The 26994-nt window shown below is 35.6% G+C and overlaps 1 long non-coding RNA gene across 14 annotated transcripts in view; it reads left to right on the top strand.

Annotated features, from left to right (window-relative positions):
* LOC119626230 (uncharacterized) overlaps positions 1-26994 on the top strand; it is a 198410-nt gene that overhangs the window by 5811 nt on the left and 165605 nt on the right. For 9 of the 14 annotated variants that reach the window (XR_012090392.1, XR_012090393.1, XR_012090386.1 and 6 more), the window contains exons 2-3: positions 11697-11776; positions 13957-14117. This is a non-coding gene — a long non-coding RNA (uncharacterized lncRNA). The other 5 variants (XR_012090394.1, XR_005242393.2, XR_005242394.2 and 2 more) reach the window with 5 other exon arrangements.

Genomic DNA, 26994 nt, shown 5'->3' with positions numbered 1-26994 from the left:
TGCCTCTGACTTTGTTCTTCTTGCTTAGGATTGTGTTGGCTATTCAGTCTCTTTCTTCAGTTCCATATGAATTTTAGAATAGTTTTTTAATAATTATGTGAAAATGATTTTGGTAGTTTGATAGAAGTAGCATCGAATCTGTAAATTGCTTTGGGTAGTATGGCCATTTTAACAATTTTGATTCTTCCTATCCATGAGCATGGAATGTTTTTCCATATGTTGCTGTTGTCTCTGCTTTCTTTTAGCAGCATTTTGTAGTTCTCCTTGTACAGATCTTTTAGCTCCTTAGTTAGCTTTATTTCTAGAAATTTTCCTTTTTTGGTGGCTACTGTGAATGGGATTGCTCCTTGATTTGGCTCTCAGCTGGACATTATTGGTGTGTAGAAATGCTACTGATTTTTTTCCATTTATTTTCTATTTCGAAGCTTTGTTTAAGTGGTTTATCAGATATAGGACTCTTTTTTCAGAGAGAGAGGGAGAGAGAGAGACTATGGGACTTTTTAGATATAAAATCATATGGTCTATGAAGAGAGAGAGTTTTACTTCCTCTTGTCCTATTTTGATGCCTTTTATTTCTTTCTCTTACCTGATTGCTCTTGTTAGAACTATTGTATTATACTGTGTTGAATAGGTGTTGCCATAGTGGGCATCCTGTCTTATTTGAGTTCTCAAGGGGGAATGATGTTAGCTATGAGTTTGTCATAGACGGCTCTTATTATTTTCAGTTATGTTCCTTCGATGCCTAGTTTGTTGAGGATTTTTAACATGAAAGGATGCTGAATTTTATTGAAAGCTTTTTCTATGTCTATTGAGATCATCATGTGTTTTTTGTTTTTAGTTCTCTTCATGTAATGAATAACAATTATTTGTTTGAGTATTTGAACCAACCTTTCATCCCAGGAATAAAGCCTACTTCAACCTGGTGGATTAGCTTTTTGATGTGCTACTGGGTTTCACTCGCTAGTATTTTGTTGAGAATGTTCACATCTGTGGTCATCAGGGATATTGACCTGAAACTTTCTTTTTTTTTTTTTTTTTTTTTTTATGTTTTGTCCTTCAGGTTTTGGTATCAGAATGATCTTGGCCTCATATAATGAGTTAAGGAGGAGTCTCTCCTCAATTTTTTGAAATATTTTCAGTAAAATTGGAACTAGCTCTTCTTTATACGTCTGGTAGAATTTGGCTGTTAATCTATCTGGTCCCAGGGCTTTTTCTGGTTGATGGGATTTTTATTATTGATTTGATTTCCATACTCGTTATTAGTCTCTTTAGGGTTTAATTTTATTCCTGGTTAACTCTTAGGAGGTTGTATATTTCTAGAAACTTATCAATTTCTTGTAGGTTTTCTACATTGGATGCATAGAGGTGTACATAATAGGCTCTGAGGAATTTTCTGTATTTTTGAGGGGTTGGTAGTAATGTTCTTTTTGTCATTTTTGATTGCATTTATTTGAATCTGCTCTTTTTTTTTTTCCGTTATTACTTTAGCGTTCTATTAATCTTATTCTTCAAAAGACGAAGTTTTGGTTTTGTTGATCCTTTGGATGGCTTTTTGTGTCTCCATTTTATTAAATTCAGTTGATTTTGGTTATTTTCTTCTGCTAGCGCTAGGGTTTTTTTGTTGTTTTTTCTTTTTGTTGTTGCTGTTGTTGTTTTGTTTTCTTTTTTTTTTTCCATTTCCTCTGGGTGTGATTTTAAGTTGTCAATTTAAGATCTTTCTAACTTTCTGATGTGAGCATTTCACACTATAAACTTTCCTCTTACTGCTTTAGCTGTGCCCCCAAAGACTCTGGTATGCTGTTTCTTTGTTCTAATAAGTTACAAAGTATTTCTTAGTTTCCACCATAATTTTACTGTTTACCTAAAAGTCATTCAGTAGCAGGTTAGTTTTCAGGTAATTGTATGTTTTTGAGAGATCTTCTTTGTATTGACTACTATTTTTATTGTGCTGTGGTCTGTGAGTGTGGTTGGTATGATTTTGGATTTTTAAAATTTTTTGAGAATTGCTTTATGGCCAAGTGTGTGATCAATTTTACCATATGTGCCACATGCTGTTGAGAAGATCGAATATTCTTTTACTATTCATTGGAGTGTTCTTTAGATGTCTGCTAGGTCAATTTAGTTAAATGTCAAATTAGGTCCTGAACATCTTTGTTAGTTTTCTGTCTCAATGATCTGTCTAATAGTGTCAGTGGGGTGTTGAAGTTTCCTATTACTGTTCTGTGCTTATCTAAGTCCCTTCATAGGTCTCTAAGAACCTGTTTTATGAATCTGGGTGCTCTAGTGTTAAGGTCATATACAATTAAGATAGTTAAATCTTCCTGTTGAATTGAACATTTTATTACCATGTGGTACCCTTTCTTGTCCTCCATGATCATTGTTGGTTTAAAGTTTGTTTTGTCTGAAATTAGAATAGTAACTACTGCTTTTTGTTTGTTTGTTTGTTTTACATTTGCTTGGTAAATTTTTCTCCATCTCTTTACTTTGATCCTATGGGTGTCATTGCATGTGAGATGAGTCTCTTGAAGATAGCATAAAATTGGTTCTTGCTTCTTCATCCAACTTGCCACTCTATGTCTTGTGGGGTGTTTAGCCTGTCTGCGTTCAAAGTTAATATAGATATGCACATATTTGATCTTGTCATTGTGTTGTTATGTAGACTTGATTATGTAGTTGCTTTGTACTGTGAATGGTCTATGTACTTAAGTGTGCTTTTGTGGTGGCTGGTAACAATCTTTCATTTCCATGTTTTGAACTTGCTTAAGGACCTCTTATAAGGCAGGTACGATGGTAATGAATCCCCTTAACATTTGCTTATCTGAAAAGGATTTTATTTCTCCTTCACTTATGAAGCTTACTTTGAATGGATATGAAATTCTTATTTAGAATTTATTTTCTTTAATAATGCTAAATATAGGCCCTCAATCTCTTCTGGCTGGTAGAGTTTCTGCTGAAAGGTCCACTGTTAGCCTGATGGGGTTCTTTTGTAGGTGACCCACCCTTTCTCTCTAGCTGCCATTAATGTTTTTTACTTTTGCATTGACCATAAAGAGTCTGATGATTATGTGTCTTGGGCATAGTCATCTTGCATAGTATCTTGTGGAGTTCTCTGAATTTCCTAAGTTTGAATGTTGAAGCAATCTTCAACACCCAGAGGAAATAAGAAAAAAAAAAAAAAAAAAAAAAAAGAAGCAACCTTCTCTCCAGTCTCCAGTGAGATTAGGGAAATTTTATTGGTCAATATCCTCAAAAAGTTTTCCCAAGTTGTTGGCTCTCTTTCCCCCATTTTCAGGGACACCAATAAGTCATAGGTTTGGTCTCTTAATAAAATCCCATAATTTTCAGAAATTTTGTTCAATTCTTTTTTATTTATTTTTGTCTGATTGAGTTGATTTGAAAAACTGGTCTTTGAGCTTTGAGATTCTTTCATCACATTGGTTAATTCTGCTGTAAATACTTCCATTTGTATTTCTTATAGTGAGCTTTCAATCTCTATTAGATTACTTTGCTTCTTTCTTAAAATAGCTATTTTGAGTTTCATCTCTTGTATCATTTTACTGGATTTTCTAGATTCCTTGGAGTGGTTTCAACTTTTTCCTGAATTTTGATGATCTTCGTTGCCATCTAGATTCTGAATTTTAAGTATGTAATTTCAGCCATTTCACCTGGTTAAGAACGATTCCTGGGGAGCTAGGTAGTTTTCTGGAGGTAAGAAGACATCCGGGCTTTTGAGTTGCCAGAGTTCTTGCACTGATTCTTTTTTATCTGCGTGATTTTCCTTTAATCTTTGAAGTTAATGTCCTTCTGATGGGGCTTTTTTTAAAAAAATATTCTTGATGTCCTTGAGGGTTTGTGGTTTAAGTCAGTCAACTGACTTCGTTTCTGGACAATTTCAGGGGCTGGGGCTCAGGTCAGCACTCCTGGGCTAAATGTTCTAACCCGGGGGGTTGGAATGAGGCCCACAGCTTTTTTCTCTGGTCCCTTGAGGTTAGGCACCTGCTGCACTGGAGGAGTCAAGGTGCTCCCAGTCTTCTGGAAACAACACACCAAGGGCGGGGGAGGTACCGGCAAAAGCACTTTGTTGGGTGGTGGCAGTAGGGTCTGCACTTACATGCACTGGCAATGGCAGCTGGTGGCCAGAGGGTCTATGCACGTGGATACACTGGTGAAGGCAGTGCTTGGGGGTGAGGTACACACATGCACTGGTGACAGTGAAGCAGGAGGTCTATCCATACATGCACTACAGGTGAGTGTGTGGTGGTCAAGTGTTGGGGCGAGGCTGCTGGGGAGTGCATGTCAGTGGGGGCGCATTTGCTGAAGTTTTCTGACAGGTGGGGCCTACCAGCTAAGAAGCTATAATGGCAACTTCTGGAAAGCACCCTGACTGAGGATCCAAGGCAGCACTGCAAACAGGTATGACCAGGAAGGAGACCCGGAAGAGGCCAGCAGATATGGGAGTGCTGAAATCAGATTGACCCTCTCCCATGAGCAAGACAGTCCTGCTCTAACCTGGTAAGACAGTCAACAAGGGCCAAAGACACCTAGAGGAACATGACACACCTTGGGATGAACGTCCCTGGCTGTGCTCCACTGCTGCTATTCCCACACCAAATCTTCTAGGCTCCTCACAGGCTGGAGTCTTGTCCCTACCACTTCTCCAAGCAGCTTTCCCTGTCAGCTCAAATGTCAATGGGATCATGGGGTCTCCTTCAGCCAGGATTCCAGAGGTCTGTGATGAGAGTGGGCCACTCATCACCTATTCAGCTCCTCCCTTCACCAGGAGCCACTGAGGGCTGCAAACAAGCCCTGGTGCTTGGCAGCCCCATGCAGGGTTCCCAGATTCCTCCCCCTTCAGCCCAGTGTCTTCATCCTCCTTCTGTATACTCTCAATCCTCTCCTTCTGCAGATCTGCTCAGAGTTTGCAGGTCTTCTTCATCAGGATATATTGTCGTAAATGTACTGGACTTTAAAAAAGAAAGAAAATATTTTGGGCATCCAGACAAAAAAAACAAATTGAAAAAAAAAGTACAAATTGTAATCAGACCTTTTCAAAGCAACATGCTGCGTTAGACAAAAGTAGGACATTATTTAAGATACTCAGGAAAAGAAAAACGTGAATTGGGGATCATATGTTCAACCTCAAACACTTCAAACATAGAGGCCTCAGGCAACCTTTCAGAATATGCCATCTTCTATAGCTATTTTCTACAACATTGTTCCTATTCATGAGTCATCTAATAATGAGTTTAGGCAACCTAAATGATTGAAGAGCCATAAGTAAATGAACCAGTGTTGATATGGAATATATTTACCTGTATATCAAAATTAAATAATGGATTATAAGAAAATAAGTGTTGAATGGAATGGCTATACATTCTTATCATGTACATTGTACAATTATTAACCTTTGAGGGAGAATGAGGAAATTATATGAAAAATAAGATGCTCAATAACTGACTTTCAGATATTATTTTGGATAAGTAAGATATTGCTTTAATTCAGATAATTATATGAGGGTGTCAAAGGATATAAAATGTTAGCATCTAATTTAAATATTTCTCATGGCACAAAGTATCAATAAATAAAATCAAAGGACAAATGAGAGTGAGGGAATAAGGGTAGTACTTAAAGGCACTGTATGTAGGTAAAAATTAGTATAGAATATATAAATAGCACTTTATGTATAATATACAGTTATATTTTAAAATTCAAAAGGTAAACCTTTTTTTTTTCAAAAGATTACTAATAGTTTAGAGGTGTAAATAAACTGGAGGGAACACCATTTGAATCTAGACTTCTTTGAATATACTCTGGTAGATGTTAATTTGGAACTATTAAAATTATAAAAGTATAAAACAATATTGTTAAAAATGTCTCCCCAAAATTGAAAGTATAATGGAACAGATTAGGCTAAAAATGTACAGAGTTAGTTTCATTTCTATGCAGAATGCAACTAATCTAAGGATATTAAAATGTAGTCCTGGACTACACATCTCTTGTGGGAAATGTATAAAGGAAACAAATTAAGAATTGAACTCTTCATAAGCATATTAATGGTGATATGGCTAGTGTTATTCTGAGACTCTTTTGTATGCAGATTAGAAGATAAAGTGAGGTTGTAAATTTTGGTGTTACAAAACTGTAGAATATTTGGCCTGGAGAAAAAGAGATACAGGTGTAAGATCAATGAAGTTGAATAAAACACTGTTAACTTGAATTTGAATTATAAGTATCAGTATAAACTCATATACTTTATAAATAACATGATATACATATTCTAGCTGTCTTCACTTCAGAAGCCAGAGAATAATAATGAACCCCATAACAATGAGCACTTCTGTCACTCAGACTATGGTCTCTAAATACATTTTCACACAAACAAACTTAAAAATAGCTTTTTAAATTATTTTAAAAATAGTTGATCCAGGTCAAAGCAGGAAAGATACTACATGAGCCTGGAGTATACTGTTAGGCTATGAATAAATGCATCTATCAAAGGCTACTGGTGTCATGGTAAAAGGGCACAGAAGCCAAAGTTGTTCCCAATGGTCAAAAATGGGGTTATTGATTGTCAACATAAACAATACTGCAATGGATTGAAAAACATCAACCATGTTTAAATCCATGAATGCATAATAAAACCTTTATTGTACAAAATGCTCATCTTTGAATGATAAGAAGCAATTGACTCACAATAAACAGAGAGAAAACACCATTCATTGTGTTTTCTATGCCATTTGCACTGCAGTTAACCAAAGAGGTGATAAAGTTTCTTCTTATAGAAGTATCCAAATAAAAATTAAGAAGAAATATTAGAATTATATCATCATTTTGCAATCTCTAATTAATTAGTGGACCCAGGAAATTATCATCAATGACTGATAATAGCACAAACAACAGAGGAAAGCAGGCAGTATATCCCTTCTAATGGGAATGACCATGACCAACTATGAAATAGCCTTGCAAAGCAAAACACACAGAAAACGAAATCTTATCCTGGCTTCATAGCAACTACAGAAAATATGGGAGGCAGAAGAATGTATTAAGTAGCACCACAGTAATGTAGTGAGCAAAATCTGTGGCTCACTACAGTATTTCTTCAATAAAAGATTGCCAGAAAAATAATATAATGGAAGGTGAAACTCTAGTAAAAGAAACTTATGAGATATATTAACTAAGTGTAATTCACAGGTCTTTCTAGAATTGCAAATGGCAGACAAACAAGCAAAAGTTGTGAAAGTTAGGAAATATAAACCCTGGATATTTGATGATAATGTGAACTTACTATTAATTTTCAGGTGTTGGTGGTGCTATGTGTAGAAAACAAGGCATTATGTTTTAGAGATTTACACTGAAATATTTATTCATGAAAGGGTGTAATATTTTCAGTTTGCTTTAAAATAATCAGAGGTATGAGGAAGTGAGTTGTGTACAGATAAAATCAGATGGCTCAAAAGTTGATAATTGCTGACACTGGAGAGTGGAGAAATAGAACGTCACTCTAATTCTAGAACGTCACTCTACTTCTATTGCTACATTTGTGTATTTGGAGGTTTTCTGTAAGAACATTTTAAAAGATACTATTTGGAAAGAGTTTAGTTAATTCATTGTAAAAATTTTCATTATATAGCCAGGAGCAATTACTGACCCACTTATGCTTCAGTGAGCAGACTTGTTCCACAAAGTATTATGATACCTTATATGGTATTTTTTTCAGCCACGTTATATTGTCTCTTGTGCTTCCACTGTCAACTCATAGATATGTACACAAAAAGATTTTAGGTAAAAGTTACCAGAATTACTGGTTGCCATCACCCCTACCCATTCCCCACCTAGACACGTAGACTATAAGTAATGTAACAAATGGCTTATCAGTTTCATTATGGCTTACCTATACATTAAAAACACAGTGTTCGTGTTCATAGTGTAAAACAACTCCTGGTACACTGTTAGACTCTGTTGTATTCTTAGACACTTAGAATTACTGTATAGTACACCTTTCACTTGTGCCTCTGAAACATGAATTTTAAGTTTATTATGGCTCTGGTATAGAATATGATGCTTCTACTTGTACAGTCACTAAATCAGTCTTCTATGAATTCAGAAATCTTGGGAAATTGAAACAATTTTGCCTTTACTTGTTAGCATTGCTTCACTTCCTTTTCATTTTGCAACTGCTGTATTGCATGCCACTGTCTAATAGATGATCAGATGGTGCTATTTGAAAGCTTCAATTTGTCCTAAAATTAAATTCCAATGAAAAGAACATCAGGAAAATTCACATTAGTAAAAGTTATGTTTTCAAAACTTGCTGCTGCTACATTTAATTCATAATTATTTATAAATTATCTTTATTATTTTAAAACGAATTGAGAGAAATCTTCTTCACTGAATGCATTTTCCCTGTAAATTGGAACTAACGTGCAATAATATATTCTTATTCATTTAAAGAGAGTGATGCCTTTAAGTCATTAATTATAAATTAAGTTATTTTTGGATATTGATGCTATGGTATTTGTAGGTTGAAATATTCATTAGTATAGAACTTAGGCTATTTTAATGTGTCCGCACTGAGTTGAAGACATATTTTACTTGAATACTTGGGCACAAGGAAACAGACTGTCATCTCATCTGCCATTGTTACACCAGTGCATCTTCCTCAGCTCACACCTGTGGTTTTGTATCTCCCTCTAGACCTGCTGGCAGAAAAGGAGAAATACTGTGCATGGTTTATGGATAGGTCAGTTTGGTATATAAGCTGAAGTCCTAAGTGGACTGCTACTACTATTGAAGGGTTAGTGCTGAAAGACGGTGAGGAGGGAAAATTATCCCAGTGAATACAAGTTACGAGTTGTATGTGGTCATCCACTTTATTAGAAAAGTGGCCTGAGTTTAGAATTTAAAACATCTCATGGGAAATGTGTAAGGCCTTGGTTGATTGTTCATGGGCCTGGAAAGAGAAAGTTTGAAAGATTAGAGACAAGAAGCTCTAGGTAATAAGCTATAAATGAACTGATAAGACTGGAATGTGAAGCTCTGTGTATTATATACTAGGGCCTCCTATGTTGCATTGTCTATGTAAGAAGAACTCAACAATCAAATAGAAAGTGATTTGGCTATTAGTTCTTAGCCTGCCTCTGCTATCAGTCACTCAAATGCTGCCATGATGGACTTGTGACCAGAACAGTCATAGTAGCAGGAAATGGCCCAACATAATGGGTTTTCACTCATCAATCCTAATTTAACTACTTTTGCTACCAAATTTCTGACATGCCAGCAACAGAGATCAAAGTTGAGGCCATAATTCAGCACTGTCTCCCAAGACTCGAGAGCCATTTTGTGGCAAATTGGTCTCATTAAACCACTTCCACTCTGGAGGGGGTAGCAGTTCAGTTTGACTTGAATGAAAACATATTACTGTTATGAATGTATCTTTTCTGTCTACAGGGAAGACAAGTTCATAATGGTAATGTGTTTTGATTCAAGTCAAATCACTACTCTAGGGCTAATAGAGTATTTGAGTCATCAGTATAGAATCCTATCTATTATCATATCACACAGAGAAGACACTTTACAGTAAAAGACAAGCAACCCTGGGCATCTGACTCTTGGCTACACTCATCCTATTTTATATATGAGGAAACGAAGTGTAGAAGTTGGAGTATTCCCTCTTAGCTTTACTTGCAATGACCCATGTGGGCACAAATGTGCTTTCCATCGCCACAACTCTGAGCTGTAATGTTCATATGCATACAGAATACTAGGGAAAGAATATTTCTACCAGGGGACACTGCAAGAATCTCACTAAACTTAAAGCTGTAGTTGCCATTTGGTCAACAAGAAGCTAACGGAGTGGACTAATTATTCTGGTCAAGGCAAATAACACTAACCATCAAGACAAAGCAAGGCTGCTGTGATAAAGCAGGGATAGGATGAAACGTTCATAGTATGCAGTCAAGCTACTGTGGCATCATTCGGTATTGTCCTGGCCAGTTTAGATATTAATTTACCAATGCATCAGTCACAGCCTGAGAAAGACAAAGTACCAGGACTCAGAGCCCTCAGGAATAAGGGCGTGGATTACCCATCATGTACGTAACCTAGGCCAGCAGAAGTGCTAATAAAGAAGAGAATCTCCTACAACCATAGCACCCTGAACACACCAAATCTCATTTGATCTCAGAAGCTAAGCAGGGGTGGGCCTAGTTAGTACTTGGATGGGAGAAGAGAATCCTGACTGGGCAGAGGAGAGATGATGAGCATGTAAGGTGCAAGAGGCATTCTGCAATGGATGCTGTGTTGTCTGGCTCAGATCTTATTTCAGGATGGAGACACTCATTACCCCAATCTCTGGGAGTACTGGCAGTTGACATCACAGCTATATCCTTCCCAGATAATTGCTCTCAGACAAGGAGCTCTTTTTTCAATCTAGAACATCTCTGACCGGCCAGGTTCAGAGCTACCACCGAGGCTCTGCTAAAGTCTCCTTTGTAACTGTAGCACAGTTCATCTTCTATCTTTGCCCAACTCTCCTTCTTTCACTTCTTTGTGGGGAGTATTTTCCAGTAAGAAGCTTGCATGCAAATCTTTAGCTTGGAGTCTATTTTCTAAAAAATAAACTTACTGCATCAGGCTTAAACTATAAATTGGTTTTGATTTATTGGTTTAAAACAACTTAAAAATATTATTCTATTACAAGTCTTATTTTACACAGAGAACTTCACAGTATGTAACAGGAAGATACTGTGATTTTGTAACTTAATGTGCTTAACATTGACCTTTGAATGCAAGTGTGTGTGTGTGTGTGTGTGTGTGTGTGTGTGTGTTTAAATTAGCTTCTCATGCTCAGTAATTCAGCTAAGAAATTACAGGGAAATTGCAGTAGGTGTTTGTATGAACTCCAGAGGATTATATATTTTGCCTCAGAAGATGACTAAAGGACACTGAAGATAATTGCAAAGCACCAAACGGCCATAAATCAGACATAAAAATAACATGGTATAAAAAATTACTTTATTTACAGCAGGTCCCCCAGATGTTAAAGAAAAGCTGTTTACATAGCATGAACTGCAATTGTTCAATTTTCTATCTTTAAGGTACTTGACATTTTACTTTAAAAAAGCCAAATTCTGATTATGCTCCATTCTGTTGTCACTTGATTCATTCATCCAATACTCATTACATGGTGAATATTCTTCATGATTTGAGGCATGATGCCTCATGTGAATCTCCAAAATGTAAATCTTTCTTTAAAATACATGAGAACTTGTAACTGAAAGTGTAGTCTGTGCATCTGCATTAACAGCAGCACTTAGTAGCTTGCAGACATGTAAAATTCCCACTGTAGACCTCTGAAAACAGAATCTGCATTTTAGCAAGACTACCGCAAAAGATTATATACACATTAAAATTTGTTTGAGAATTCCTGCATTAGAGAAGAATTAATTCTAGAGCTTTATCAGAACAAAGTTTTCTAATTTCACTTGGAAAACAAATTTTACTTGAGTGAAATCAGAGATTCTATTGTGAAAATCCAGGCTGATCACCAGCTAGGACATCTGCATGGCTACTTATTCTTGAAGGCTTAGGGGAAATATTACTTCGACAGGGAGGTGTGCACTTTTCCGTAAACAAAAATGAGGTCTCTTCTCTCTGCACTGGATATTTCTAATGACTCCATATTTTCCTTAACACAGAACATAGCACACAAGAAAAGGTGTCTGTCTTTCCTGTATAATGGGCAGATTTTGAATCCTGGGCCCAGAAGGATTGTCTGGTAAGTTCCCCTTTTTATTTGCACCTGCATGTCTGTGGCAGTAGCTGTGGTGGTACTAACCTTTTCTCTGGCCATAGATGATTGGTCGAATGGCAAGCATCTTGCTCAAATAGAGTCATAAGGTCTCTTCTCTGGGAATTTTCACCCTTGGAAATTGTGAAACTGTGTAGGTGCCTGGACTATCACATATAAACTGGCGAGCTGTATGTGGTAGCTGTTTTCTGCTACAAGATCTAAGGAACGGAAGTTAGTTTGCAATCGAAGATTAATAATACAACAGGTACTCACAAAGAGGATAAGAAGTGAGGAAAATGGAAAATAATTTGAGTTTTTCTAATATCAGTGTAGGCTTTAGTTTCATTCTAAGGTTGCATCCTTTTCCTGAAACCTATGCAGAATCCTATTTTATTACCAAATTTTTCTTTCTCTTGAGTAGAAATTGGGTTTCTACCATTTGCAACCAAAACATTATTAATATACCTTGGAATATTGTGAGCTTTGTGAAAGTAAAATCCATTTCATGTGATTTGGGTTGCAATGAAAACATTATTAATATATCTTGCAACCAAAACATTATTAATATACCTTGAAATATTGTGAGCTTTGTGAAAGTAAAATCCATTTTATATGATTTGGGTTGCAATGACCCTTCTCTTTCTGCCAGACTGTATTGGACACATTACCCAGAACTTGGATAGAGTATTCATTTTATACTGGACACAGTAGCACATTCAAGAGAAAAGCACCACTGCCATTTCAATAGATACTAGAAAGGTATTTTTAAAATTTACATCTTATTCCTGATATAAATATTTGACATACAAGGAACAGAAAGAAATAATACCTGATTTAATGATTCTATCTAAAACCTTCAGTAAGCAAAATAAATTGCTATGAAGCATTAGAAGTATTTCCAGTAAATTCAGGACCATTTAAGAAAGTACCGCAAAATAGAAGGATATAAGATTAAATATATAAAACCCCCAAATTCTCCTATAAAAATAAATAATTAATTATAAAAATGCAAAAAGCAAAATCTCTTTAAGACAGCAACAAAAATCAATAAAGTATCTATGCATATACTAAAACAGAAATGGACAAGACATATGTTGAGAAAACTGCAAAAGATACAATAAAGAAAAAAATAAATCTAGCCCATATTCATAAATAATAAACATGGTACACATTTAGTTTTCAAATCAACATATGTATGTACTACAATTTTAATCAAAGTTGTTCTGAAGATCCTTTATGGGACTTGCCAAGTTGATTCTATAGTTAGTATGTCAACTTAGCAAAACCAACTTTGGAAATGAAGAAAGATGGGGACTTACTCTATCAAATGCTAAAATATCTTATAAATTTAGATGATTTAAAAAATCAAGTTTGAATTTTTCAAATACTGAAACCAGATCTCTGTCTCATATCTTTCAAAACTATAACTTCCACATTTACTGAATATTAAGGAAAAATATTGGCAGAATACAATAAAAAATGTTTATGATTTTAAGGCAGGGAAGGCCATCTTATGCTCCAAAAATGAAGCAAGATCTCTGAAATAAAATATTTTAACTGACAAAAGGAAACTTCTGGATGGTAAATAACATTATCAGCAAATTTAACAACACAAAAACCCTTAAAATGATTAACATTATGCCCCCAAAGCCCACAAAAAGAAAAAATTGCAAAAAGCTCCACACCCAACACATGAAGTACAAACTAGAAACGCAAGTATTATTAATCTTCCTAATGCAGGGAAACAAAAACAACCATAATAAAACACTAATTTTTATAATAACTAGCATATGTAAAGGTTTGGTAAAATTGATACCTTCTATATATTCCTATGGGTGTGCAAAAGCCATTTTGGAGGAAAATGAGGCAGAATATTATTACATTTTGTTTCCAAAAGCCCAGTAGAAAAATAAAAATACAGACACTAGGCTTCTATTAATAGGGAAAGTGGGCAATTGCTGAAGCTATTCACTCAAGCCAGTGATGACAAGCTAATTCACCAAATAGACAAAATGCAAAAGTCACTTCATAGAAAAATCGATTTGGCAAATTTAAATTAAAAATTACATTTTTAAAGTTTACGATAATTTAAATTGCACGAAAAATTTTCAACAAATACTTTGTTTTGGATAGTTGACACATTTTTATTTTTATTTTATTGACAGAATTATAAGGAATGTCCTTTTGTGCTTTAGCAACTTGAAGCTTCAATGGAAAGAATCAGAACAGAAGCTTCAGTGGAAAGAATCAGAATACAGAGAAAACTTGGTGCTAGGACAAAAATGAAGGAAAGAATCAGCCCAAGATGGTGATACCAGGGTTACAGGTGAGTGAGGGGCACAAAGAAGGGAAGCCAGAAGGGCACATATTTAGAACATGATCACCACCTTCTGAAAAGTGAAATATTTTTCATTTCTAAACGACTCAACTTAAATTTTGCAGAAATCTGCAAAAGCTGACAAAATGATCTTACGTCCTCAAATTTGTGTTAAGTACTATAAGTAATTTTAAATTATTAAATTTTATTTCATTGGAAATTGACAAATTATAACTGCATAAAGAATTACTGTATGATCCAGCAATTCCACAGTTGAGTGTACATTCAAAGGACATAAAATCATTATATAAAGCGATATCGGCACCCCCATGTTCATTAAAGCATTGTTCAAAATACCTGAGTTGTGGAATCAGCCTGTATCTGTCAACAGATGAAAGAAAATGTGCTATCTATACACAATGAAATACTAGTTAGCTTTTAAAAAGAAGGAAATAAAGTCATTGTTACAACATAAATAGTTAAAATGCAAAACGTAAATATTACAAAATGTTTATTTGGCAAATTGATAATTTGGCAAAATGCCTTTAGTGAATTAGCTTTGGTAAAATGGCCAAACAGATTGTGGCATAGTCAATGAAATAATGCATTATAGTTTAAAAGAATGAGGTAGCTCACACAATGTGATATGATACTTTATTTATTAAGTAAAAACCACACAAAACAAAATGGCACATTTCTTTAGGTACAAAGAGTTAGGACATACTTTCAAATAATAATAGGCTGTCTTTGGGAGAGGAGAGACTTTTGCCCCAAATCTTTTAAGTAAAATTTAATATCTTATTCAGATGATTTAAATTAAATTTACATTTATATGTAGCAGGAAATTTAATTTATATCTTCCCGTTATCTTGAGATTTTGCCAAAGGTCCCATGCTAAGGACCATGACTGCTGAGACCCTAAACATTCTAGAGTAAGGTGACAGACCACAGCACTGACTCAGTGGCAACATAACAGAACTTGTGGACTTTGGCTCATACTCAGCTGCATGCTGTGCCGAGTTGAAAAAAATCAAGGAAGCATTTAGGAGGGCAAGGTCAATAAGTAGACATTGACTTTTTGGCCCAAAACTGGGCCAAAAGAGTGTTGGACACCCTCCCACTTCTTCTCTGGGAAATTGCCAAGTGCTTTTCCTGCACATAAATTAAGCCAGGTAGGGGTGACGTGCCTTGGAATCTACTGCTGCCTCAGGAGTATGATGGTCCAGAGAATTTGAGAATGTAAACAGTGTCCTTTGGTCTTGAGGAAGTACCAATTACTACTGTGCTTGACTGAAGAACCAATACAAGTTTTTGAGGGATGCTGCTGTTTAAGCAGAATAATGACCTCCCCCCTGAAAAATGTCTATGTTATAATCCTCAGACCTTAAATGACAAAAGGAAAATTAAAGATATGATTAAGTTAAGAATCTTGAATGGTTAGATTGTCCTGGAATAATCATAAGGGTCTTTATAAGAGAGAGACAGGAGTATTAGAATGAGAGAAGTAAATACGACAATGGAAGCAAAGGTTGGAGTGATGTGCTTTGGAGATGGAGGAAAGGTCCACAGACCAGGGGTGCAGGCCACCTCTAGGGGCTGGAAAAGAAAACGGATTTTCCACGAGAGACTCGAGAACGAGTGTAGCCCTATTAACATCCCAATTTCAGTCCCATAAAATTAATTCTGAATGTCTGACTTCCAGAACTCTAAGATAAGTAATTTATTCTATTTTAAGCAAAAAAAAAAAAAAAAAAAAAAAGAATGTGTAGTAATTTATCATAGCAACAACACGAATACAGCTACTGACCTCAAGTGACAATCAGTGTTGAATAAGTCACGTATTTGTTCTTCCATCCTTCCTCCCTATGTCATCTGATCCTGGATGCAATAGAAACAAAAGCAGGGCAAAAGACAGGGTGGAAAAGTAAAACGACCAAAACAACAAAGAAAATAAAGAAGAAAAGGGCCAAAAAGGAAGAAAACAGATGACACCCATTTCCCACTTCAGATTCTCCAGTCTGTGTCAGTCTTGAGTTGAGGAAAAGCAGATAACTTTTGAATTAAGATACAGAACATTTGATTTAGATCAACCTGGAATTTTCTAGACCTAAAAAATAAATATTCCTTTAATGCCTGAAAATGACCATAAAGCTGTGAGTTTAAGATATTTTCCTTAAGAACTGGGAAAGAAGAGCACGTTGGAAGAGAAAAGGTGAGAGATAAAGACAGTTATTCCCTGATTTTTCCTAGAATAGCAAGTCCCTTCAATATACATACACATACACTCCATCCTCCTAAAAACATATAGTCTGTTGGGGAATGACTTTGGAGATAAGGGATAAAAGATTTTCTCATTTTACTTTATAGAAGCATCTGTTTTCAAAACAGCTAAAATATATGTTCTATTTTTAGAAATTCCAATATCCAGAGAAATATCTATCTAGCTTATTTAGTTACAGATGTAGGTATTGGTGACATGAAGGGGCTTTGTTTTCCATTTCAATCGCCATGAGACAGAGCAACCCACACATCTAGATGAGGTGAGAGGTGAGAAAGATCAATAATTCAGTTAAGCAGGAAATGAGTGATTTAGTTTTTTAAAAAATTGTAGCATCCCTTATATGTACCTGGTAATATCGGTGTGGGTATCAGTGGAAGTGATATGTTTCCCATCACTCCCAGATTTCAGATGGAAAAGGGGTGTGTGTGTGTGTGTGTGTGTGTGTGTGTGTGTGCAGTCATTTTATTCCCTTTCTCTCATGTTCCTTTGGACTTCTTCAGAATGTGCCAGATATCCACAGATTATTCAGTTATCTAAATGATTAAATTGTGTAGTATAGACTACCAGAGATTAAGACAATTGTAGTAAATCATTAGTTCTATGATGTCAACAGTAATTGCAAAAGAAGGAGACAGTGGAGGTTCGCAGAGGCTGCACATAAGAAGGAAACTTCTGCAGACAGGGGACTAGTATTTGCAAAGATATGGAGGTGGAATGATATAGCTGGCAATGTGATGTGTGCTCATTGTAAGGTGAAGAAAGCAGTTGGGCTAACTCCTTAATGCTACCCTCCACACCACAGCATAAATGTTCTCTTCCAGATAAGTCATTAAGTTAACATGAATACTTTGTATCCATCTTTGCATTCACATTCACGTTTATAGACTTCACACTTGGTTTGTTTCCCTTCACAAAAGATAAATTTCTCATGTTTGAAAAATTCTAAGTTACTGAGCTGGGACACTCATATATCCTCATAATGTTACTTGTTCCAGAAACTATTATTTGTGGTCACTGCCTGATTTCTGTGTTTCTTGGCTGTTAGAGAGAGGCTGAAATTTCAACCATCATTCTGTTAGAACTGCTTAGTAATGCTTGGGTTGAATTGGCTACATTGGAAGCTTAGCTCAATGCCTATGTGCTGGTGTGAAATGTGTTGCTTCTGTGATATGCCTGGTATCTGCCAGCTAAAAGAACAGAAGACCTTCAGGGAACTAGAGATTCTGAGAGCAAGGTGAGAGGATTATGCATGAAGACACTGGGCTGTCATCCATGCTGCGGGTGGGTGAGAATTCTCTCCACATTATTATAAAATATAGCAACGGTAAATATAGAACAAGTTGTCATCTTACAAAATAAGTTTTTGCTACAAATTTTCCCCCAAGTTTTTTGCTATTTGGAGGCCTTGCATGACTTGCTTCTCTTATAGCTGCTTTGGGCCCTAGAGTCTACATTTCATCCTCAGTGTCATGGTCTCTGCCACTTAGAGGCAGTTCATTTTCACAATTTAATGACGTGTCTGTCAAAAGTAATGAACTAAATTGTTCAGCAGTTAATTTATATTAATTTTGAGAAATGCATTTCAGTTTTTGATTATGTTAATAAGACTTTTACTTTGAGGGTAGAATATACTAGCAAATGAAAAAGATGTTACAATCTTTAGCCAAAAAGAAACCATATATTTTGCAAAGGAACAGAAAGGATTTTGAAAGAGCCCCAGCATCTAAAAATCTTTTTAGTTGAAATTATCTTAAATGTGGCCTATAGTTTAATGGGCATTATATGGCAACATTGCTCCCAGATAATGGCCATTCCTAAATATCATGACATTAAAGCATAGAATAAAGAATGTTCTATGACAACTTTACAATGTATTGCATACACAAATTGAGGTAATGATAGTTGGGTGTTTTGTGCTAATGGACTCATTATATTGATCCATGGTAAGACACAGATGCCAGTTCTCGCTTTGCTCAGTATTATAAACTACAACTGTAATTGTTAACGAAAGAATATATGGAAAGAGAAAGTTGGTGAGAACCTTGTTTACTTCCTATGTCAATATTTTCATTCCAATATACTCAACTGTGTCACAAAAATTCAACACCAGAATAGGTGTGTTGTTGTGATTTTAAATATGAGTTACTCAGAGTTCAAATTCAGGCTTGACTTGTAAACTTTCAGACCCTCAATTTCCTCACTGACACAAATTAAGATTACAGTGTCCACCTTTCTGTTCCTATCTTTCTGCATTACTGTTAGAAAAACATATTTACATGACTTTGAAATGACATCAGCAAGGAACAAAGTGGCAGAGTAGGAAGTAGCAGTATCCATCCCCCCAACTCCTCAAAAAAAAAAAAAAAAAAAAAAAACACAAACTAAAACCAAACAAAACAACAAATGGATAATATACCCACAGAAAGAAATACTGGTAAGATCAGCATACTTGAGATGACCGTAAATGTCTAAGGACAACGAAGAAAGGCAGAGGCTCTAGGTATCAGCCATATGGCAGGAACCACTGTGGTTTCCAGTGGCCAGCTCTGTTGAGAAGACTGGTTCCTTTTGTAACTGAGTAACAAACATCCATTTCCACCAGGGAACTCTGGAGAGGTTCACAACATTAATCCCATAAAAAGCAGCCATTGTTGAGCTGCTTTGGGAAAAGAAATGCCACCTCTCCAAATATTCTGTATGCCCCAACTCCAAAGCTATGGTTATATCCAAAGTGCCCATACTCCAGCCCTGGACTCTGTGGTTGCACTGTAACTGCTTACATCTCAGAAGCTCCAGCACTGTCATAGAAAACTAGTTTGCATTCCAAATCCCAGAGCCAAAAATCACTCTGAGCATGCCTGCATTCTGGACACCAGCTCAGCTGCCATAGAGAGCTTGGGATGTGACCAGGCTCAGAGGCCAAGCCCAGGACCATTGTAACTTTGCACACAACCATGTTCCTATAATAGACTCCCTGAATACTTCACAAGCATCCGTCCCTTGCATACTGTTACCAATGCAGCAGAAAGGTGCTAGTACTCCAGACACCGGTGCCATTACTGTCTGAGATCCCAGAGCTATCATCTCTCCATGTGTGTTCTTGCTTTAGGCTTCAGCTCGGTGACAACTCAATGAGTGCCACTCATCAGATACCAGTGGCACTACTATTGTGAACAAGCTCACAAGTTGGACCTACTGCCAAGAGGGATCCCCTAAGCCACAAATTCCCCTCTGGAAGAAAAAGAGACCTTATCTGCCATCACTAGAGACCCCAGCGATATCATCACCACTGTGGATATCCACAGCATTAGCTACTGAGGATCCTTGTAATTTTTGTCAACATTGACCTCAGCTGACAGAGCTACACTACAAAGCTATATCCTCACTGGTGCCAGAACTTCAGCACCTCACCCAGCAAGCACTCTCATACTCCTCCAAAGAAGAAGGTCTTTCTACACTAAAACTAGTCAGTAAAGTCTGGAAAAGGTGACTGCTCCACCAAAATGCATAGACATCAATGTAAGGCAACAAGAAACATGAAAAACAAACGAGACATATGACTACCAAAATAACAAAATATTTTTTCAGTAGCTAACTCCGAAGATATGGCGATATATGAACTACCTGAAAAAAGAATGCAAAATAATTGTTTTAAGCACTATCAATAAAGCATACAGAAACAATTCAGTGGAATTAGGAAAACAATACATGAACAAAATGAAAAATTTAAGAGAGAGATTAAGATTACTTTTAAAAGACCAGGACTTTAGAAGCTGAAAAATAAAATGAATAAAATGAAAGATGCAATAGAGAGTGTCAACAGCATAACTGATAAAACAGAGAAAAGAATCTGTGAACCTAAGACAGGTTATTTGAAAATTTATAGTCAGAGGAGAAAAGAAGGATAAAAAGAAATGAAAGTTTGTGTGATTTATGAGACACCAATAAAAAAATAAAAATTCTAATTTTAACAGTCAAAGAAGGAGAAGAGAGAGACAAAGAGGTAGAAAACTTTTTTAAATAAATAAAAGCAGAAAACTTTTCAAATCTGGAGAAAGATAACTATCCAGGTACCAGAAGGTCAAAATTCTCCAATCAGATTCAATATGAACAAGACTCTCCAAGACATATTATAATCAAACTGCAAAAATCAAAGGCAAACAGAAGATCCTGAAAGCAACAAGAGAAAAGAAGCCAATCATATAAAGGAGTTTTATTAAGGCTAGCATGGATCTCTCAGCTGAAACCTTACAGATCAAGAATAGTGGAATAATATATTGAAAAGACTGAAGGAAAAATACTGCCAATCAAGATTACTGTGCCCAGCAAAGTTGTCCTGGAGATATGAAAGAGAGATAAAGTCTTTCACAGATGAACATAAGCTGAGAACATTCACCACCACCAAATTTGTCTTACAAAAAATTGCTAAAAGTCCTTCAAGCTTGAAAGAAAAGGACACTAATGAGTAACACAAAAACAAATGAAAGTAAAACTCACTGGTAAAAGAAAGTACACAGTCAAATTCAGAATAGTACTGTAATGGTGGTGTGAAAACCACTTATATTTTTAGTATAAAGGTTAAAAGACAAAACTATTACAAATAATAGTAGCTATGATAATTTGTTAAGAATACATAACGTAAAAGGATATAAATTGTGACCTCAAAAACACAAATGCTTGGCAGGGGTGTAAGTTAAAGTATAATGATTATTACGTGATCATATTTAAATTATTAGCAGATTATAACTATAGGATATTTTATGTAAGCTTCCTGGTAACCACAAAAGAAAGTCTATAGAAGATGTAAAAAAGATAAAAAGTAATGAATCAAATATATCTGTAGATAAAATCGTCTATTTCAAAAGCAGACAACATGAATAGATAAAGGAACAAAAGTTCAACAAAGCAACCAGAAAACTAGAAAGCAATTAATCGAACGGAAGCATTCAGTCCTTACCTATTAATAATTATTTTGAATACAAATGGGCTTAAATTCTCCAATGAAAAGATTGGCAGAATATATTTTTAAAAAATAAATCCAACTATATATTGCCTAAAATATATTACTTATTAATACTTAGATAATACTTATATTGCCTAAAATAGGCAATACATAGTTGGATTTATTTTTAAAAATCTTTTCTGCCACTCCATCTTTCTATTGGAGAATTTAAGTCCACTTATATTTGAGATAATTATTAATAGGTGAGGACTGAATAATTCCATTACATTGTTTTCTGGTTTTTCCATATATGTTTTTACATATATATATATGTAACTGAGGTAACAAACATCCATTTCCACCAGGGAACTCTAGAGAGGAAGACTTGGGTACACAACGCTAACCCCATATATATATATGTGGGGTTATATATAAATATATATACACACACACATATATTTATTTACTCATATATATAAATACTGCACAATAAATATATACATAAATACTCCACAAAAAAACTTAGAAAAACAAATTCAGTAAATTTACATGATACAAAAATCAGCATACGAAAACCAGTAGTTTCTATATGGTAACAATGACCTATCTGAAAAATGAAATCAAGAAAAAAATCCTATTTACAACAAATTTTTTTTTTTTTTTTTTTTTTGAGACGGAGTCTCGCTCCGTCGCCCAGGCTGGAATGCAGCGACGCGATCTCGGCTCACTGCAAGCTCCGCCTCCCAGGCACGATCTCGGCTCACTGCAAGCTCCGCCTCCCGGGTTTACGCCATTCTCCTGCCTCAGCCTCCCGAGAAGCTGGGACTACAGGCGCCTGCCACCACCCCTGCTAATTTTTTGTATGTTTAGTAGAGACGGGGTTTCACCATGTTCGCCAGGATGGTCTCGATTTCCTGACCTCGTGATCCTCCCACCTCGGCCTCCCAAAGTGCTGGGATTACAAGCATGAGCCACCGTGCCCGGCCTACAGCAAATCTTAAAAAAAACTACTTAGGAATAAATTTAACCAAGAAGTTGATAGATCTGTACACTGAAGGAGGTAATAGAACTATACACTGAAAAGTATTAAAACATTCATGAAAGAATTTGATGACACAAACAAATGGGATATTTGTTCATGAATTGGAAGAATTAATATTGTTAAAATGTCCCTACTATGCAAATCAGTTTTCAGATTCAGTGCAATCCTTATCACAAGTCCAATGAAATGTTGTCACAGAAATTGAAAAATATATTCTAAAAATAATATGGAACCACAAAAGACCCTGAATTCCCAAAGCAATCTCCAACAAAAAGAGTAAAACCAGAGTCATCACACCATGGGATTTGAAACCTAGAGCAAGTCCATAGTAATCAAAATAGCATGGTACCAGCATAAAACAGACACATAGACCAACAGAACAGAATAGACAGCCCTTAAATAAATAAATACACACATTTATAGTCAATTGATTTTCCACAAAGATACCTAAAACACACAATGGGAAAGAGAGTCCCTTTAAGAAATGGTACTCAGAAAACTGTATGTCCAGATGCAGAAGAATGAAATTATACCCTTATCTCATAGCATATACAAAAAAAATCTCAAAATGGATTAAAGACTTAAATGTAAGACATTAAATTATAAAACTACTAAAAGAAAACATAGAAAGAAATCTTCATGGCATTGGTCTGGGCAAAGGTTTTTTTGGATATGACTCCAAAACCTAGGCAACAAAGGCAAAAACAGACAAATAGGATTACAACAAATTTAAAAAGCTTATGAACATAGGAAACAATAAACAGAGTAGAAAGATAACCTATGGAATGGCATAATATATTTGAAAAGCATACATCTAATGAATGTTATTATGCATAATACATAAGGTGCTCAAAACAATTCCATAGCAATAAACAAGTAAGTTGATTAAAAAATGGACAAAAAATCTGAACAGACATTTCCTGAAGACATACAAATGGCCAACAAGCATATGAAAAAAATGCTCAACATCAGTAATTAGGGAAATGCAAAATAGCACAATTAAAGACACAATAAAATATCTCACACCTGTCAGAATGTTAAAAGAGGAAAGATAACCAGTGTTGGTGAGAATATGGAAAAAAGGGAATCCTTGTACACTCTTGCAGGGAATATTAATTAGTATAACTGTTGTGGAAAACAATATGAAATTTACTAAAACCTTAAAAATAGACCTATCATATGATCTAGCATTCCCAATGCTGAGTATATATTCTGAGTATAGAAATCAGTATGTCAAAGAGATATCTGCACTGTCATGTTCATTGCAACATTATTCACAAGAGTCAACATATAGGATCAATCTAAATGTCAACAATAGAATACTATTCAGTCATAAAAAAGAAACAAATCATGTTATTTGTGGCAACATGGGTTCTGGAGGATATTATGTCAACTGAAATAAGTCAGACACTGAAAGACAAATACTACGTAATGTCACTTATATATGCAATCTTAAAAAGTAGAGCTCCTAAAAACAGAGAGTAAAATGGCAGTTACCAGAGACTGTGAATTTGGGGATTTGAGAGATTTTGGTCAAAGAACACAAAATTTTAGTTAGACAGAAGCAATAATTTCAGGAGATCTATTGTACATTAGAGTGACTGTAGTTAATAACAACATATTATATACTTGAAAATTGTTAAGAAAGTGGATTTTAAATGATTTCACCACAAAAAATAAGTATGATAGTTAATATGTTAAACAGCTTGATTTAGCCATTTTTTAATATATACATATATCAAAACCTCATATTGTATATCATAAATATAGGTACAATTTTTGTCATTAAGAAAAATAAACCAATACATAAATTAAAATGAAGAATTTAGCATAGTGTTGGGAATATAATCAGTATGCAATAATGATTGTTATTAGTAGTAGTATCATTATTATTATCAGTATGCCAGTGGGGTTCAGACATTCATGCTGTATATTATTTTTCAACAGAAGCTTTTCCATGTATAGGTTACTATTGCTACATAACAAATCATTCCAAAGTTGAGCAGGTTAAAACGCCAGTTATTTCTTATTGGTCATATATCGCATATAGGCTAAGATTTGGCTGATTTAGTCTGGCCCTGTCTGGTGGCTTTGTTTCTTACTGCTCATCTTTGTCTCCCCACTCCTCCTCCTTAGACTAGTGGGCTCTGCAAAGCACATTGTTGTCATGCTGAAGGAGGACTTGCAAAAAAGGCATTGAAGTCACACTATGCCTTCTGAAGCCAAGGTTCAGAATTGGCACAATGTCACTTTTGCTATTGGTCAAAGTAAGCAACATGACAAACCCAACATCAAGGAGCAGTAAAGAAGACTACAAACAAATAAGGCCTTGTCAGGGTCAAGGGAGGGAAGATGGTAAGAATTGGGGCCAAAAATTCAATCACCTCGGCATGTACTCTTCAAGAAAACATTCAGCAAACAACAAAACAAACAACTAGGATGAAAGTGCTTTTCTCTGTAAGTCATATTGAATTTTCTAAGGAGTCCAATGGACACAGGCCCAGAGTCATGTAGGGCTGCCTGACTTTGCCTGAAAGGAAGGACCTAAGCTTTGGTATTTACCCATGTTCCTTGCCTATAGACTTTGTTCATCCAGTTGTGATATGTAATAGGAAATACATCAGCATTTATTCAGATTACTAAGCCTCCGGAAATAAAAGAGCCCTCTTCTAAAACTATTTCTTGTCATTTTATTCATAGGTATTAGTTCCTGTCTCTTTCTTCATGCCACTATTCATCTACTTATCACAATATTCTAGCTGTTGTTTGTCTGTTTTATTCTCTATTTACTGGTTTATTGATTACTTCATTCAGCAACAATTTATTGGATGTCTATTCCATAAGAACTTGTCTTATGCACAGTGAATAGACCCCAGCTCTCCTGAAGCTTGTGTTTTAGCAGGGATTATAGACATTAAAAAAATAAAACCTTACATGAATATGTACTGAACTATGTTTGAGGTAAATGCTGGAACTAAAACTGAAAGAGGGCAATGACAGTGTCTAGCAGAAGGAAATGAACTAGTCTGGGAATTTTCAAAACACTGTGGCAGGACTGATATTTGAATGAAGCTTTAAAACACTGTTCTCTCTAACAGAAATATAATTTGAACCACAAATAAAATTTTAAATCTTTAGTAGCTACATTACATAAAGAAGAAATAGCTGAAATTGATATTAGCAATATATTTTACTTAATGCAATACATCAAAAGTATTATCATTTCAATATGCAACTGTTAGTGAATGGAAAGTCTTGACTGTGACTTGTTCAGCTCCTTGGTATGTCGAAAAGTGAACTGAATGAAACACACAAAGGAACAAAAGAAGACAGAAGCAACAAAAGTGCAGGATTTATTGAAGATAAAGTACACTCCACAGAGTGGAAGCGGGCTTGAGCAAACAGCTCAAGAGCCCTGATGACAATGTTCTTTGGGGTTTGTATTAAGCTAAAAGAATTTGGTAACACCCCTAAGAACCCTTTAGACTCCAATGGGTTACACCCTATGAAGGATTGGCCCACAACTAATTAGTGGCTGAAGTGGAGATTTGGCCTGCAGCCAAGCAGAGGCTGAAGTGGAAACTTGTTATCACAGGAGTGAGGATGTGGCCTGTATGCTGCTTAATCTTGCCTAGAACTGGATGCACCTGCTGTTTGTTTTGCTTACATTTTAAACCTTGGTTGTCTGTCTTAATTTCCTATTCTCCTGTCTCACAATCATATAGAAATTAGTGATGAACTATTTTACATTCTTTGTGTATGTGTGCATGTGTGTATTATAACCACTTTATTATAGTGTGATTGGCATACAAAAAGCTGTACATGTTTAATGTACACAAAGTGATGTGTTTGGAGATAACCATACATATATGAACCATCACCACAGTCAATGTTGTAAGTGTATCCATCACCTCCAAAAGGTTTCTCCCATCCCCTTTGGGTTTTTTGCTGTTATAGCTCTGTTTTGGCTTTTCCTTTGGTGGTAAGAGTACTTAACAGAGTATCTACTATTTTACATTTTCATTACTAAGTATTTGAAATCCAGTGTATAGTTCAGTGTGTCTATATAACACATCTCAATTCTAACCAGCCACATTTCAAGTCCCCAATAGCCATATGGCTAGTGGCTTCCATATCAGCCAATGTAGCTTTAAAGAACTAACCAGGCAAACTAGGGAAGAGAAATTTTACAGACAGAGAGAAGATTCCAGTAAGTGCAAAGTATCAAGGTGAAGTAGAGAAACTTAAATAGCCTGTCTTGCTGAGAGCACAGGTTTCACATAAAGTAGCATAATACAGAGCTAAAATCACATGGAATTTTAGAGTTCATGTTAATGCCACATGTTGTGTTCTTTATTCTACATGTTGTGGGAAGTAATTAAAAAATTTAAGTAGAGTATACAGGTACTGATTCAGATTTCACAAGATTGCCCTTGCTGCTGTGGGAAGAATGGATTTTAGGGGCAAGAGTGGATATGAAGGAGAACACCCAGGAATTATAGTTAGCACTTGCCATCCTCTAGGCAAGAGCAGGTGATAACAAGGACTGTGGAATGCAGTGAAGAGATTCAACATGTTTAGTAGATAAAATCAATCAGAGTGTTTCTTAACCTTTAGAGAC

This window comes from Chlorocebus sabaeus, chromosome 21, assembly GCF_047675955.1.
Source record: "Chlorocebus sabaeus isolate Y175 chromosome 21, mChlSab1.0.hap1, whole genome shotgun sequence".
NCBI lineage: Eukaryota > Metazoa > Chordata > Mammalia > Primates > Cercopithecidae > Chlorocebus > Chlorocebus sabaeus.
Note: the sequence above shows the minus strand (reverse complement) of the source record. Positions and strands in the feature narration are given on the sequence as shown.